The sequence below is a fragment of the Psammomys obesus genome, unplaced genomic scaffold (genome assembly GCF_907164565.1).
Source record: "Psammomys obesus unplaced genomic scaffold, mPsaObe1.curated_primary_1811, whole genome shotgun sequence".
Lineage (NCBI taxonomy): Eukaryota > Metazoa > Chordata > Mammalia > Rodentia > Muridae > Psammomys > Psammomys obesus.
In genome coordinates this window covers 13,278,383-13,292,376 of record NW_026596120.1, presented here as the reverse complement: position 1 = coordinate 13,292,376, position 13,994 = coordinate 13,278,383, and the positions used below count along the sequence as shown (strand labels likewise).

Genomic DNA, 13,994 nt, shown 5'->3' with positions numbered 1-13,994 from the left:
TGTTACAGTATCTGAAAACTCCACTTAAATACAAACCAACACTGTGTTAGTTACTTCACTGTGACAGAATCCCTGATACTAGACAGCTGAGGGAAGAAAGGTTCACTTGGGCCCGTGGTTTCCCAAAATTCAGCCTCTCATTCAGTGGAGGCACGGTGGAGCAACTAAATCATGGCAGCAAGCACACATGGCAGAGGTTGTTTACATCATGGTGGACCAGGAGGCAGAGAAAGAAAGGCAGAAACTGAGAGCTGGCTACAGACCTTTCCAAGGTCTATTCCTAGCGACCCTCTTTTTTCCGGCGTACCCATTTCTTCAGCCACCACCCCCCCAAAAAAAAAAAAAAAAACAAAACACCAGCAGCTACATGTTCGAAACAGGAACCTTGGAAGAGGCTTCAGCTTCAACTGCAACAAATACCCAGTTTATTCTCTGCTTCCTTATTAACATCTATTAATATACAAGCACATACACACACACACACACACACACACGTACACATGACCACAAACACTTAACACGTCTATGCTTATGTCAATGTGTGGACTCTCTTGCACAGTGCACGTTCTCAGCAGTAGTCTGTCCTTTTCCATACACATAGCCTCACTTCCTTTTGAATGACTGCATAGCGCTCCATTGTGCTCACGTGCCATAGTGGAACAACATTTAGATTTCTCTAGTTTTACCCTGCTACAGTCGTCCACTTAAGCGTCCTAGAAATAATGTCCTTTTGTTTCTGAGGGCGTATTCATCAGATACTGTAAGAGGCTAATTGATAAAATAGAATGTGCATTTTAAAGCATCCCCTAACACTGCCAAATTGTCCTCCAAAACGATGCTAATTTATACTTCCACTAATGCCATAGGAGAATGTTCTTTTCTCTGTATCTTTGTCAACGATGAGTATGACAAAATTTGAGTTTGTAGATCTGATGGCGAAGACAGAATCAAATGTTAGTACTTCAGTAGCTGCTGTGTCTAAAACTTGTTTCAATAACTGTTCACTGAACATGTGCTGTGTCTCATCATTGGACTAGGACATGGTGACCAAATGTTGTCCTTGTCCTTTAAAACACCATGAGAGTGGAATTTTCAAGAAGAAATTCAAAGCTGTCAGTGGTAGAAGATGATGTGTGTCTTTTGTTCTCTGCTGACAGGAAGGCACTGTCTCATAGCTTTGACAATGATTCTCAACGCCCACATGGATGATGTCCGCCCCTGATGGTGTCTACCCATACCCACTCTGGTTTTTCCTTCTTCCTTCCCAAATTGGAAACTCTCCCCTTCTGCAGCACTTGCCTCGTTCTCCTTGTGGAGAGCAGTTGGCTGCAGCAGAAATGCTTTCCCAGTAGCTTCCATATTTCTCTGCAACCTGGCTTGAGTACTGCAGGTACTGCAATTAGAAGCAAGCACTCACTGCCACCCACTGCTGGCGTCTTTCCTGAAAGGACACCAAGCATGTGTAGGATTGTTTGGCAGTGTCCCCAAGAGGTAATTCATTCTTTCAAGTTCTCCTGCAGAGACTGTCAGAGAAGGTATGGTGTTTCACATAGGGCACCCAAATTAGGTTATAGGCATGCTGAGTATTCCTTTAGAATTCACTGCAAGAAAAAAAAAAAATGAATACAGTAGCATTAGTCATTTGAGGCAGTGTTTGTTCCTGCTACCAAAAGAAACTAAGGGAATAAGATATAATCTGTAACTTGAAATATCTACATGCTAGCTGTTAAATAAAATAGAGGAGGGTCCCAAACACACATAATGGGTGAATAAATCCTTGTGGATTCGTGCGTATAAGGGTCTGTGTCAAGGCCAGAGGTTGACCTTACTCTGTTGCTCTCTACTATGTTTGTTTGTTTGTTTGTTGTTTGTTTGTTTCCCTGTGTGTGTCTCTCTCTGTGTCTCTCCCTATTTTAAATCTTTTGCTCTTGGATTTGGCTAGCTTGGCTAGGCAGCAAGCCCCAGGCATCCCGGAGCCCTCAGCCTCCTGGTTGCTGTGTGTGTGCTATCAAGACTGGCTGCTTACGTGAATCCTAAAGATCAAACTCAGGTCCTGTGCTCGAAAGGCAAGTGCTTTACCAGCTGAACCATCTCCCAGCCCCTGACCTGGTTTTCTGGATGGAAGGCTGCTTTAGATGTTTTGGCTCTTCTGTGTAGCCAAGAATGAGGAAGATCTTTAGATCCTTAAGAATTGAAATTTCCCTGGAGCTAGCCAGGGCAATTACCATAGAATTGTCTGTCCATGCCCAGTGTGTTGGCTTGAGCCTGTGGGTAGCTTTTTGCCTTGGGGCAGTAGCATGGTTCCGGGTTGCCCAGGTCGCCAGGTTGCCAGTGCTCAGTGGAGGCCCATCTGATAGCTCTCCTTTTACAGCTAGCCAGCCAGCTCCGAAGAGTGTGTTAAAGGATCAGAGGGAAAAGAAGCCAATCCCCATTAAAGGGGCTGGAGCAGGCTAGTAGTTGCTAGGCAAGTTAAAGCAATTCAGTGTCCTTGCCAAATGCCTGCCTTGCAAATAGGGAAACTTTCATGGAAGGGGAGTGAGATGGGGGTGCTCGTTGGTTGCCATAGGAATGTTTCCATGATTGGAACCAGACCACAAAGTGGGGAGAATAAGCCGGCAGCCTCCATGGCTCTTTCTGCTAGGGAATGGAAACACGCGGTGGGTGGAGGAGCCGAGGTAAGCCCCGGGAGGAAGGAGCAAAGACCAGGATTCCTTGGGAGCGAGGGTGGACAAAGGTATAAGGACACAGCACTCTGTGATGAAAATGCACGACCTGGGCAGGTGAAGCCCTAGAGGCCATGTGTATTCAAAAATGGGAGAGGTGTGATTGCTGGGGCTGCTCTGAAGACCCGATGCTTGTAGGGGAATTTACAATCTGGTCTTAAGTCAGGGATAATTCTAATTAGACTCTGGGGGGAAAAACCAGATTTAAAATATGGGAACTTAAAATAACACAAGTCGCTAGGAAAGACTATTTAGTCCGAAGATAAGTATTTGGTATTTCTGTAAATATGCCATCCTCCTGTTAGTTCATGAAGCAAAGGTGGTAATTAAAGATTTGTTATTAATGAATTATCCTGTATTTACCCAATTCAGATTCATAGGGAGGAAAAAGCATAACCGTCCAAACTGAGCTACTGGTAGGAAGCCTTGGAGGACCCTCTGATGGGGCTTTTAATATCAGGCACCCTCTCACTGGGTGGCAGTTTGGGGGAGGGAAGTTTTGGGGTCTGTGCAGAAATAATAGGCATTGAATGTGCTCTCGGTGTCTCTGGGATGAATCAGTTTCCAGCTCTAGGTGGGAGGTGATAGCTCTCTCTTGCCTCGCCAGAGTGATGTTCTTTTCACTTAGTTCCGACTGCTGGGGGATGTGTGTAAGCCCGGGGTGCAGGCGCCCGTGAGGAGTGGCCTAGCTGTCTGTTGATAGGGCTTGTGTGTCAGAGGCTTCCAGTCTCTTAGTTCACAGTCTTTAGTGGAGTTTTCTTTTTATCATGAGGTTGTATTGTACCTAGGAAGTATGTGTGAATTTTTGTTATCTCCTGTCATGTATTTGATTGATTTCCAGATGTTAAGAGGCATTTAAAGTGGTTTCTTCTGTTAAAATAGGAATAGAGATAGGATTGGTGTGATCCATCACTGTTTCTTTCTCTGTGTGTGAGTGTGTGTGTGTGTGTGTGTGTGTGTGTGTGCGCGCGCGCGCGCATGTGTTTGCAACACTGGGAACTGAACCTAGGATCTTGTATGTCTAGGCAAATGCTCTTCCAGGAAGCTATATATCCAGCCATTAAGAAAAAAAAAATCTTTGTTTATATTGAGAGATGGTCTCATTAAGTTGTATCACCTGGCCTTGAACTCCCTTTGTAGACCAGACTTTTCTCAAATCCTTATGCCTTAGCCTTTCCAGTAGATAACAGGCCTGTAAGACAAGGCCCAGTTTTTGATGTAGTTTTTGTTGGTTAGTTGGAAGAATGGGTCATGTAAAAGAAAACTGAAGAGTATATTTATTGTCAAATATTTGTATTCTAGTATTGCGTACATTCTTTTTTCTTTTTATTATTAGTTACATTTTATTAACTCTGTATCCCAGCTGTATCCCCCTCCTTCATTCCCTCCCAATCCCACACTCCCTCCTTCATCTCCTCCCTGCCCCTTTCAAAGTCCACTGATTGGGAAGGACCTCATCTGACCCTGTTTTACCAGGTATCTTCAGGACTGGCTACAAATTCCTCCTCTGTGGCCTAGCAGGACTGCTCCTCCCATGGGATGGGAAAGTCAAAGAGCCGGCTATTGAGTTCATATCAGAAATAGTCCCTGGTCCCCTTACTAGGGAAAACCAATTGGTTACTGAGCTACCACAGGCTATCCAGAATATATAAAGAACTAAAGGAGTTAAAAAGCAATAAATCCAGCACTCCAATTAAAAAATGGGGTACAGAGCTAATCAGAATTCTCTGTAGAGGAATGTAGAATCTCAGAGAAACACTTAAAGAGATGTTCAACATCCTTAGCCATCAGAGAGATGCAAATCAAAACAATCCTGAGATTTCACCTTACACCCATCAAAACGGCTAAAATAAAAAACTCAAATGACAACACATGCTGGAGAGGTTGTGAAGAAAGGGGAACCCTCCTCCACTGCTGGTGGGAATGTAAACTGGTACAACCACTTTGGAAATCAATCTGGCACTTTCTCAGACAATTAGGAATAGTGCTTCCTCAAGACCCAGCTATACCACTCCTAGGCATATACCCAAAATTTGCATACATTCTTAAGGGATCAGGAGTCACTGTTGTTTGAAGGCAGGATCAAGTCCTTTGGTCTGAAACAACAATGTCATTGCAACTTTAGAATTCCCAAGAGCTGGCATGTTGATAACAATCCATGAAAGTGGAGGCGCATTTGTAGACTGACTACTGTGAGAGTGTCATCTAATAAGAAAGACTGTCCCTGAGCTCTTCAGATGACATAGATGTATATGATTCTGACAAAGATGCCCAAATACACACTGACTGTGATCTCTTAAAGAATGGTTTTCTTATAGCACCCCTAAAATCTAGAGCAGTGATCTTGAATGAAAGTATAACAAGAACCTCAAATATGAGCCCCAGAGAGTCCATTTCTAACTTTCAATTTGGCTTGAACTGGGATTCTGTTTCATGACATTTAACACAAAACTAAACTCCATCGTCACTCCAAGGAGCGGCTACGTTCAGCCACGAGAAGAGCTCTGCCCTCATCTGCATCGCTGCTGCTTAGACTGGGAGACCCCTGAGTACCAGAAGGAGAACCCTGCCTTCTAAGTGTGGGTGTGTGGCGTTTACACTGTTAGGAGGAAGTTCCCATCAAGCTGTGCTAGAACAGGCTTGTCAGAGCTCTCTGACCGGTGGCCCCAACCATCTCCACCCTTGTTCCCCAATGCACCCTCATTGTCTTTACTGCAGATAAAAGTGTGCCAACTGCCTTCCTTCTTTCCATTACCTCAGTGTGCTTCCTGATTAGGTGTAATTCCCTTTATCCTTCTCATTGTTTCAATTCCTACATCTGGTGGGCATTTCTCTCTGACCTGAGTACAGCAGTCAAATGTTCAAATGTCAGTTTGGTGCCTAATTAAAGCCATGTCTTTCACAGTCAGCGTGTTGATTTAGGTAGATTTACATATGAATATTTGCCTCCTCTATCCCTTGCCTTAGGTTTGTATGGTATTTAGGCCTACAGACCTCACAGATAGGTCAGAGTTATTCAACATAGTCAATCTATAATCTAACTGAAGCAGTTTTATGTTGGTTCCTTGAAAGGAGGAATTTAAAAAGTACTTTCTTCTGGTGGGTGGGAAAGTACTGACTTAGCCAACAGCCTTGACAGGATTTTTGACCTGCATTTTGCTTGGCTATCACTCATTTGTCACAGACTATAAAAGCGACCCTGTTCATCAATAGGTTATAGAAGATAGAAGCCTGTCATTCCCTGTTGGGTGATGGCCACTTGCCAGGGACAGAATCCACCCACGTGTTAATAAAATTCATCCTCAGTGTCTTAGAATGTTTCAAGTGAAAATCACTGAGAGCTTCTCCAGGTCCAGAGAGCAAAGGCCTTGGCAGAGGTGTGGGCTCTTGTCCAAGACAATAACCAGTCCTCCCTTGGCAAGGAAGTGAGCTTGGAAATTAGGGGATAAGTCTGGGCCCTGTTGAGCCATTTTAAGTTAATCAGAATAGGAATGCATGTTGCACCCGGTTCTCGTTACCGTCAGAAGGCTGAGACTGGTGGGACGTGAGTCCGAGATAGCCTGAAAACCTTAGAAGCCAGTCCCCAGTCCACCCACCCCAAGAGGCAGGCGAGACAGCGGGGCAGCTGTGGAGTTGCTCCAGGCCTCATTTCTCACCAGTTTCATAAGAGCTGGGTGACCCTGAGGTCTTTTGGTCACATCGAAGGAAGGCCTGCAAAGCCCAGAGTGAGTTTGAACGGAAGGACGGTGTTCGGATGGTTCGCTGATTCTCTGTTCTCTCTGTACAGCCTTCGTTTTGTCTGCTTGTAGTATGCAGTCACATCTTTAAAACCTCTACATTTTCTGGGACCTTTCTCTCCTTAAGTGGTCAGTAATTCAGCTCATCGTTTGTACAGCCTAAAAGCCTTCAGTGGCCTCCAAAGGAAAACAAGTCAGTTCTTTTCTGACTTTAAGATCCGTGAAAGCAAGGCAAGTTTAGTGGTTCATGCATATAGTCCTAGCACATAAGAGGCTGAGGCAGGAGGATCTCCGTGCATTCCAAGTCAGCCAGGACTGCAGACTGAGAACCTGTCCCAAAAAAGAACGAAAGAGCCAGAGGATGGGGAGGAGGGCTGTGAAGGGCTGTGCTCTGAACACGGCATGGCCGCTGCACCTATGAACTCCACAGCTGTGGTTACCTACAGCTGGAGTGGGGAGGGGCTCCAGAGGATCCACCCCTGGCTGAGGAGGCACTGGGATTGATGGCAGCTACCAGAGGGCAGGTCGGTTTTCTCTAGGAGTGTGGGCCACTGGTACTGAGTTCGAACCAGGTTCCCAGGTTCTTCCATGCCCCAAAGGATGATCCCACATCCATGTTCTCATAAGGAGAGCTCTAGTTGGTCCCTGTGGGTGGGTGGGTGGATGGATGGATGGATGGACGGACGGACGGATGAACGGATGGATGGATGAATGGATGGATGGATATAATTGGAGTTCCAGAAGTGAGCTGGAGAGGAAGATGAGGAGTGGCTTGATAAGGTCTATTGTACACATGGCTAGAATTTCCAAAGAATAAAAATTAAAAAGAAAAACAAGTCACGTGGCAGCAAAGGGGGAAGTTATTGCTGGGCTGAAGCGCTAAACTGGCTCAGCTACAGTTACAAAGCGAGAGGGGTCCTCGCATAGCTATTCTTGTGGAAGTTTCCAGTGTAGACTGGTGCTCTCTTTCGGGTGCTGGAGCATCACTCACACGGAAGAGGCCAGGCATGGCTTTCCTGTTATGGCTTCCTTCGTCTGAGATGAACCCTGGTCTTCATGCTTCTCCTAGTTAAAAACTTGGCCAGGCATCCAAGAAAAAGAAACATGTTGATTGCCTCTAATGTGTCAGGCATGTTAGATAGTTTATATACCGTGGCCTGTTTGATTCTGTAACCATCCTGTAAGATAAATAACCACCGTTTCCACTGTAGAAATGAATAAAAGGCTGAGCACTCTGTCTAGGGTCACACAGTAAGGAAATGGGCGAGGATTTCTATTTAGCTGTAGAGTATGGGTACTTTTCACTAGGACACAATAGCAGACAGCAGTGTAGAGTCCAGTGGCTTTGCTGGATTCCACTGAGTCTGAGGACTCCTGATCTCAAACTGTAGCTACCGAGATAGATGGAAACAAAAGGCAGATGAGAGCATATATGCTTTCAGTGCCCTTCCTGTAGCCATGACAACTCTTTGTTATCATTATCTAGTGGTGTGATACAAACCACTCCAATACTTAGGCTTCATGGTTGTCGAGTTCCTGAATTTTGCAGTCTGAGGAGGGCTCAGCGGGAGCAGCTCACCTCTGTTCTACTGAGATCCTCTGGGTTCCAGGCAGCCAGTGGCAGGCACCCTCCATATGCAGCCTGGCTGGGAGGACTAGAGTAGCTGGGCCCTCGAGGAAGAAAGCCAAAGCAAGGGCATCATCATCTTCTCTGACCCAACAGCGAGCATTACTCCTGTGCTTCATTCGCTGAGGCCATCCCAAAGACTGGGTCAGGAGAGGAGAAGTGGGTTCCACACCTTGATGGGAGGTGCAGAGTGTCTGGAAAAGCCTTGGCTGTGGCTATTTTTGGAAAATACAGACTTGCCAACAGGGAGAAACCAGGCTGCAGACTATATGCTGAAGCCCAGATGCCACGATGGGCCTTCCTCTCCCACCCAAAGGGAGCACACTGGCATACAAATGGATCTTACTTATTCCACTATAATTTACACTTTTCAGAAAAACGACGACTCGTCCGCAGATCCTTGGCGATCTGTTTACTGTTGTAACCAAGTGACTTGTGAAGCGCCGGCAGATTAGGTTTAATAAAGGTGAAGAGCGGAGGGTTACGTCAAACTCTTTCATTCTTTGTGCGCTGCTTCCTGCTCAGTGTTTTTGGACCGTGGTCAGATTTCTGATTAGCTACCTTGTATGTGTATGTAGCGGGTTGGGATGGCCAGCTGACAGTTACATAAACAACTTCTCGCAGGAAACTTTCCATCTAAAACTAAAAACATCAATACCGTTGCTCAGCCTGAATGCCACATGCTCCCCGAGAGCCCGCTTTCTCGTTCCGTCGCACCTGCCGCCTCCTCTTCTGGAAATGAAATGATTATTCAAGCCACGTCTCTGAATGCTTACAAAATCAGTGTGTTCTTTCAGGCTGTACGTGGAAAACCCAAGAATCCCGTGTCTCAGGGACACAACATTGTGTTCTAGGCCTTTTCCAGAATGAAAGCAAGGCATCCATATGAAACAGTGTTTAAAATTCATGAGCACTATTGAGGAATTAAAAACGGGGTTACTCAGGCGCGTACCGCAGAGGTTCCGAAGCAAGCCATCACTTCCCGTAACTCTGCCTGAAGTTCAGCCCTCCCCACCCTTTGTGCAAATTATCTCCTTTTTTCTCTTTTACGGTGTTCCATCCCTTTGATAAGAGCCTCATTAAAAAAAAAAAAAAAAAAAAAAAGAGGAGAGATTCATATCATACATTTTAATTCCGTTTAAACTTTTCAGAATCGTAAATCAATGGCAGAATGCATGAGGTCCAAGATTCAGTCCCTGGCACCAGAAACAGAAACAGACAAATAGGAAAACACAAAATGAGTAAACAAATACCAGCAGAATTTTCAAAATTTATTGTCAGGTTCTTTATATTTTTGCTGCTATTGAGGCCAGTGTCTTTGGCATGCCTTCCTAAGGGATTCATACTGAGTATAAACACACAATTGATGTCTTTATTATACAAATTGCGTTCAGGACAGTTACATTTGCTTAATGATACTAATTACAAATTGAGCATGCCCAGTCAAAACATCTAAAGCGGTCCAGCACCAAAATTGTTGGACATTACAAATGGAAACTTCCACACCTGACCTCTTCCTGGTGCAGCTCAGAGTTGAAATGCAGGTTCAGTGAACATCCTGTGTGAGGACTGAGCTGTCAAAGTGCATTCTGTGCTAGGCAGCTACCAATACCAAGATAATCCGTGCAGCAACAGGGAGGCTGACTTGGGCTCACAGACTTGGAGGTTGAATCTATGACCGATGAACGCCGTCACGTGGGTCTATGATAGCGAGGTACATCATGGCCCAAGCATGTGGGGGAGGAAACGCATTCACCTCTTGAGCAAGCCCAAAGAGAGGAAGAGAGGAAGAGAGGAAGAGAGGAAGAGAGGAAGACACAGGATCCCACGATCTTCAGGGGCACGCTCTGGCTCCCGGAAGCCTCCCACTAGGTAGCAGCTCTTCAGGGTTCTGTTGCCTCCAATAGTTCCATGGTCCGAGGACCAAGCTGGTAATACATAGGCCTTGGTGGATATTCCTGACCCAGAGTAAGGTATGTGCTAATCAAAGGAATTATGTGCTTAGATCTGGGTTTCCACACCTAACCCCATTGGACACATTATACAAATGCAAATATTGGCAAATCTAAGGAAAAAAAAGGAAAGAAATCTAAAACATTTCTAGTTCCAAATATTTCGGTTAACCTGGATAACAATTTTCCTTTATGTTCTTTGATGATTTCTACAAAAGTATACCTGTAAATAATGTTTTATAGGTTCCATGATCGTTTTCATAGATTTTGTTCCTTTTACTCCCTTGTATCCTGGCCAAGACTTGCAGGGTGTTAAACAGATGTAAGTAATAACCAGCATAATGGTCTTACATCTGATACTAAAGGAAAATTTTAAATCTATTTTAATAATTAAGTACATGGTTTTGGTGCATACTTTATTATTATTTTGTATGCTCTCTTTATCAGATCAAGAAAATTATTATTATTATTATTATTATTAGTTTGTTAGTTTTATAAATTGCAAAGGAAAAGGCTAGGGGTGCCATTGCCTAGAGCCCTTGCGTGGCATGTACCCATCCTGGTGCCATCAAGAATAAAGTAAACTTGTGAATGAACGCTGAATTTGACCAAACATTTCTCTAGAACTAATGATTTGATCATGATTGTTTTTATTCTAATGTGTTATTGTGATAAAATATGTTAATCAGTTTCCTAATTATTAAATTTACTTTCCTGTGCTAACCCCAGTATAGTCGTACAGCTACAATTACTAGTGCTATGCTTTAGATTTTCTTGGGTGTATATGGTTCACCTGTCAGACTCTCATTTTGTCCCTTTGGAATCAAGGTGATGTCAGGCATTGGGAAGCACTCTTTATTTTTCTCACCTCTATAACATTGGAAGAAAAAGGTGAGATTTTTGTTCCATGAGTATCTTATATAATTTTTTTAAAAAAAAATCATTATACCTAATGATTTACTTGTTGGTAGATTTTTAGGTGGGAGGGGAATAGATGAGACAGTCTTTCTCTCTCTCCCAGTATGGTCATTTGAATAGGTTTGCTCCCCATAGACTCATGTGTTTGAATGCTTGGTCCCATAAGGAGTGGTACTATTAGGCCTTGTTAGAGTAGGTGTGGCTTTGGAGGAAGTGTGTCACTAAGGGGTGGGCTCTGAGGTCTCAGAAGCTCAAGCCAGTTCTCTGCCTGCTGCCTGTGGATGCAGATGCAGAGCTATCAGGTCCTTTTGCCGCACCCTGTCTGCCTGCCAGGCACATGCCAACATTCTTCCCACCATAATGCTAAAGGACTAAACATTCGAAGCTGCAAGCAAGCTCCGATTTAATGTTTTTCTTTATCATTGTTGCTGTGGTCATGGTGTCTCTTCACAGCAATAAAACCCTAACTGACATCCCTTCGAACTTGAGGTCTTCCTGCTTTGACCTCCCAAGTTCTGGTGCTATGTGCATGAAGCCACACTGGGCTTGCTTTCTTCTCTCTCTTCATTAATGGTGCCATTAATAGTCTGTTTTCTTAGTTGTTGTTTTTTTTTTTCAACAAGAACCCATTGTGGTACTGTGAATAAGAAATGTCTCCCATAGACTCTGCTATTTGAACACTTAGTCACCAACTGGTGGGCCTGTTGGGGAGGTTAAGGGAACCCTGAGGAGGTACAGCCTTGCTGAAGGAAGTATTGGTTGGGTTTTGAGGGTTTATAGCCTCACTCCACTTCTAGTTCATGTCATGCTTCCTGTGTGCAGCTGAGATGTGATCTCCCAGCTTCCTGTTCTGACAGCCTGCCTCCCCACCATTATGGACATCTAGCCCTCTGGAAGTGACAGCTCAAATGAATAAACTTTCTTCCTAATTACCTTTGATCATGCTATTTTATCACAGCAGCAGAAAGCAGCTGACACAGCCATTATTTGGCTTCTTTGATTATCCCTATTAAATATTTACTTCTGTTTTCACCTCTTCCTTTGAACTTTTATTTTCTTCACCTTTTAAGCTGGCTGCTTTCTTCTTTGGCTGTGAGTTGTTTCAAAAATGTGAATTTCCTAGTTTTCTTTTAAAACAACCGTTTGTCTTAGTTGACAAAGTTTTAGATACCTATATACCTACGGGGTACAACTTGATGCTCTCAAGTATGTGTACCTAAATCAAGCTAACTAACATATGCTTTACCTTACATCCCTCACACAGTCTCATGGTGGGGATACTTTGGATCTGATTTTAGTGATATTCAAGAACAGCTCGCATGGCTGCTAGCTCTAGCCACCATGTTTTGTAGTAATCTCTTGAACTGATCCCCCTGTATAATGGGTCTTCTGTGTCCTTTGATGAGCATCTCCCTAATGCCCCTTACCCTGCCCTGGTAATTCCCAATGTGGTGAACCACACATAGGCTGGGAGAGTGCTGCCCCCAGAGAGGGAAGGGAAGCTCTACACAGACACACTCCTCTTCCCTTCCTTACCATCACTCTATCACCCTAATGCCATTCTGTGCACTCGGTACCACCAAAATCACCACTTCACTTTCTGCTTCTGCATGTTTCAAGTTAGATTTTACCCATTCACACGTGAGCTCCTGGGGTATTTGTTTTTCTGCCTGGCTCATTTTGTTTTCTGTTTTCCGGTTTCATCCATGTTGTCACAAATGTCAGGATTGCCTTCTGTCTAAAGGTGTCACAGAATCCATTGTGTACACACCGGGTTCTCTTTCCCTATTCTAGTTATCTTTAGAAAATACGTTCTTTTATACTGGAAAGGAATGTGATCTGCGCATATACCAGCCTTCTGAATTTCTTGAGGCTGTCTTTACACTTTTGTGGGTCTTCAGAGTTGTTTAATAGCTCAGTTATTATGACATAAAATGTTTTCTATATGTCTTATGTACAGTACAGTACTGCCTAAAATCTGTACACCTAAGGAAGCTAATCAAGAAGGAGGACCCTGGTAAGATGCTCAATCTTCATTCAGAAAGGCAAACAAGATGGACATTGGAAGAGGGAGAAAACAGGGATCAGGATAGGAGCCTATCACAGAGGGCCTCTGAAAGACTCTACCCAGCAGTGTATCAAAACATATGCTGAGATTCATAGCCAAACTTTTGGCGGAGTGCAGGGAATCTTATGAAAGAAGGGGGAGATAGAAAGACCTGGAGGAAATAGGAGCTCCACAAGGAGAGCAACAGAACCAAAAAATCTGGGCCCAGGGGTCTTTTCTGAGACTGATACTCCAAACAAGGACAATGTATGGAAATAACTTAGAACCCCTGCACAGAAGTAGCCCATGGCAGCTCAGTGTCAAAGAGGGTCCCCCAGTAATAGGAACAGGGACCATCTCTGACATGAACTCATGGCCTGCTCTTCGATCACCTCCACCTGAGGGGGGAGCAGCCTTAACAGTCCACAGAGGAAGACAATGAAGCCAGTCCTGATGAGACCTGATAGACTAGGGTAGGATGGAAGGGGAAGAGGACCTCCCCTATCAGTGGACTGGGGGAGGGGTATAGGAGAAGAAGAGGGATGGAGGGTGGGATTTGGAGGGATGGGGGAGGGGCTACAGCTGGGATACAAAATGAATAAGTAACTGTAATTAATAAAAATAAAATAAATCTTAAAAAGTACAGTATTGGGCTGGAGAGATAGCTCAGTGTTAGGAGCTTATCAGAGCTCTATCAGAGAACCGGAGTTTGGATCCCAGTCTCTGTACCAGGTGGCTCACAGATGCCTGTTACTCCAGCTCCAGGACATCTAGCATCCCTGGCTAGCCTCTGTGGGCATGCACATGTGCGCGCGCACACACACACAGACACACACACACAAAATAAAAATCTTAAAAGAGAAAAAAATACGGTATAGTATTAATTAGCTATTTAAGTCTTCCTTGCTTACTGGCTTCTTACCTAATAAGTGGGTATCAAATTTGTACTGGAATTTTTCCCCCTGCTGATGGATTTGCCTAAGTGTAGTG

At 44.3% G+C, this 13,994-nt stretch overlaps 1 protein-coding gene across 5 annotated transcripts in view; it reads left to right on the top strand.

Moving 5' to 3' along the window:
- Positions 1 to 13,994, top strand: part of Tmem108 (transmembrane protein 108) — a 274,570-nt gene that overhangs the window by 66,782 nt on the left and 193,794 nt on the right. Inside the window, exon 1 of one of the 5 annotated variants that reach the window (XM_055629866.1) lies at positions 2,610 to 2,675. The exons of the other annotated variants lie outside the window; for them this stretch is intronic. The gene's annotated coding sequence lies outside the window, so the exon portion shown is untranslated. Of the gene's footprint in view, positions 1 to 2,609; positions 2,676 to 13,994 lie in introns of those variants that run through there. 5 annotated transcript variants of the gene reach the window in all.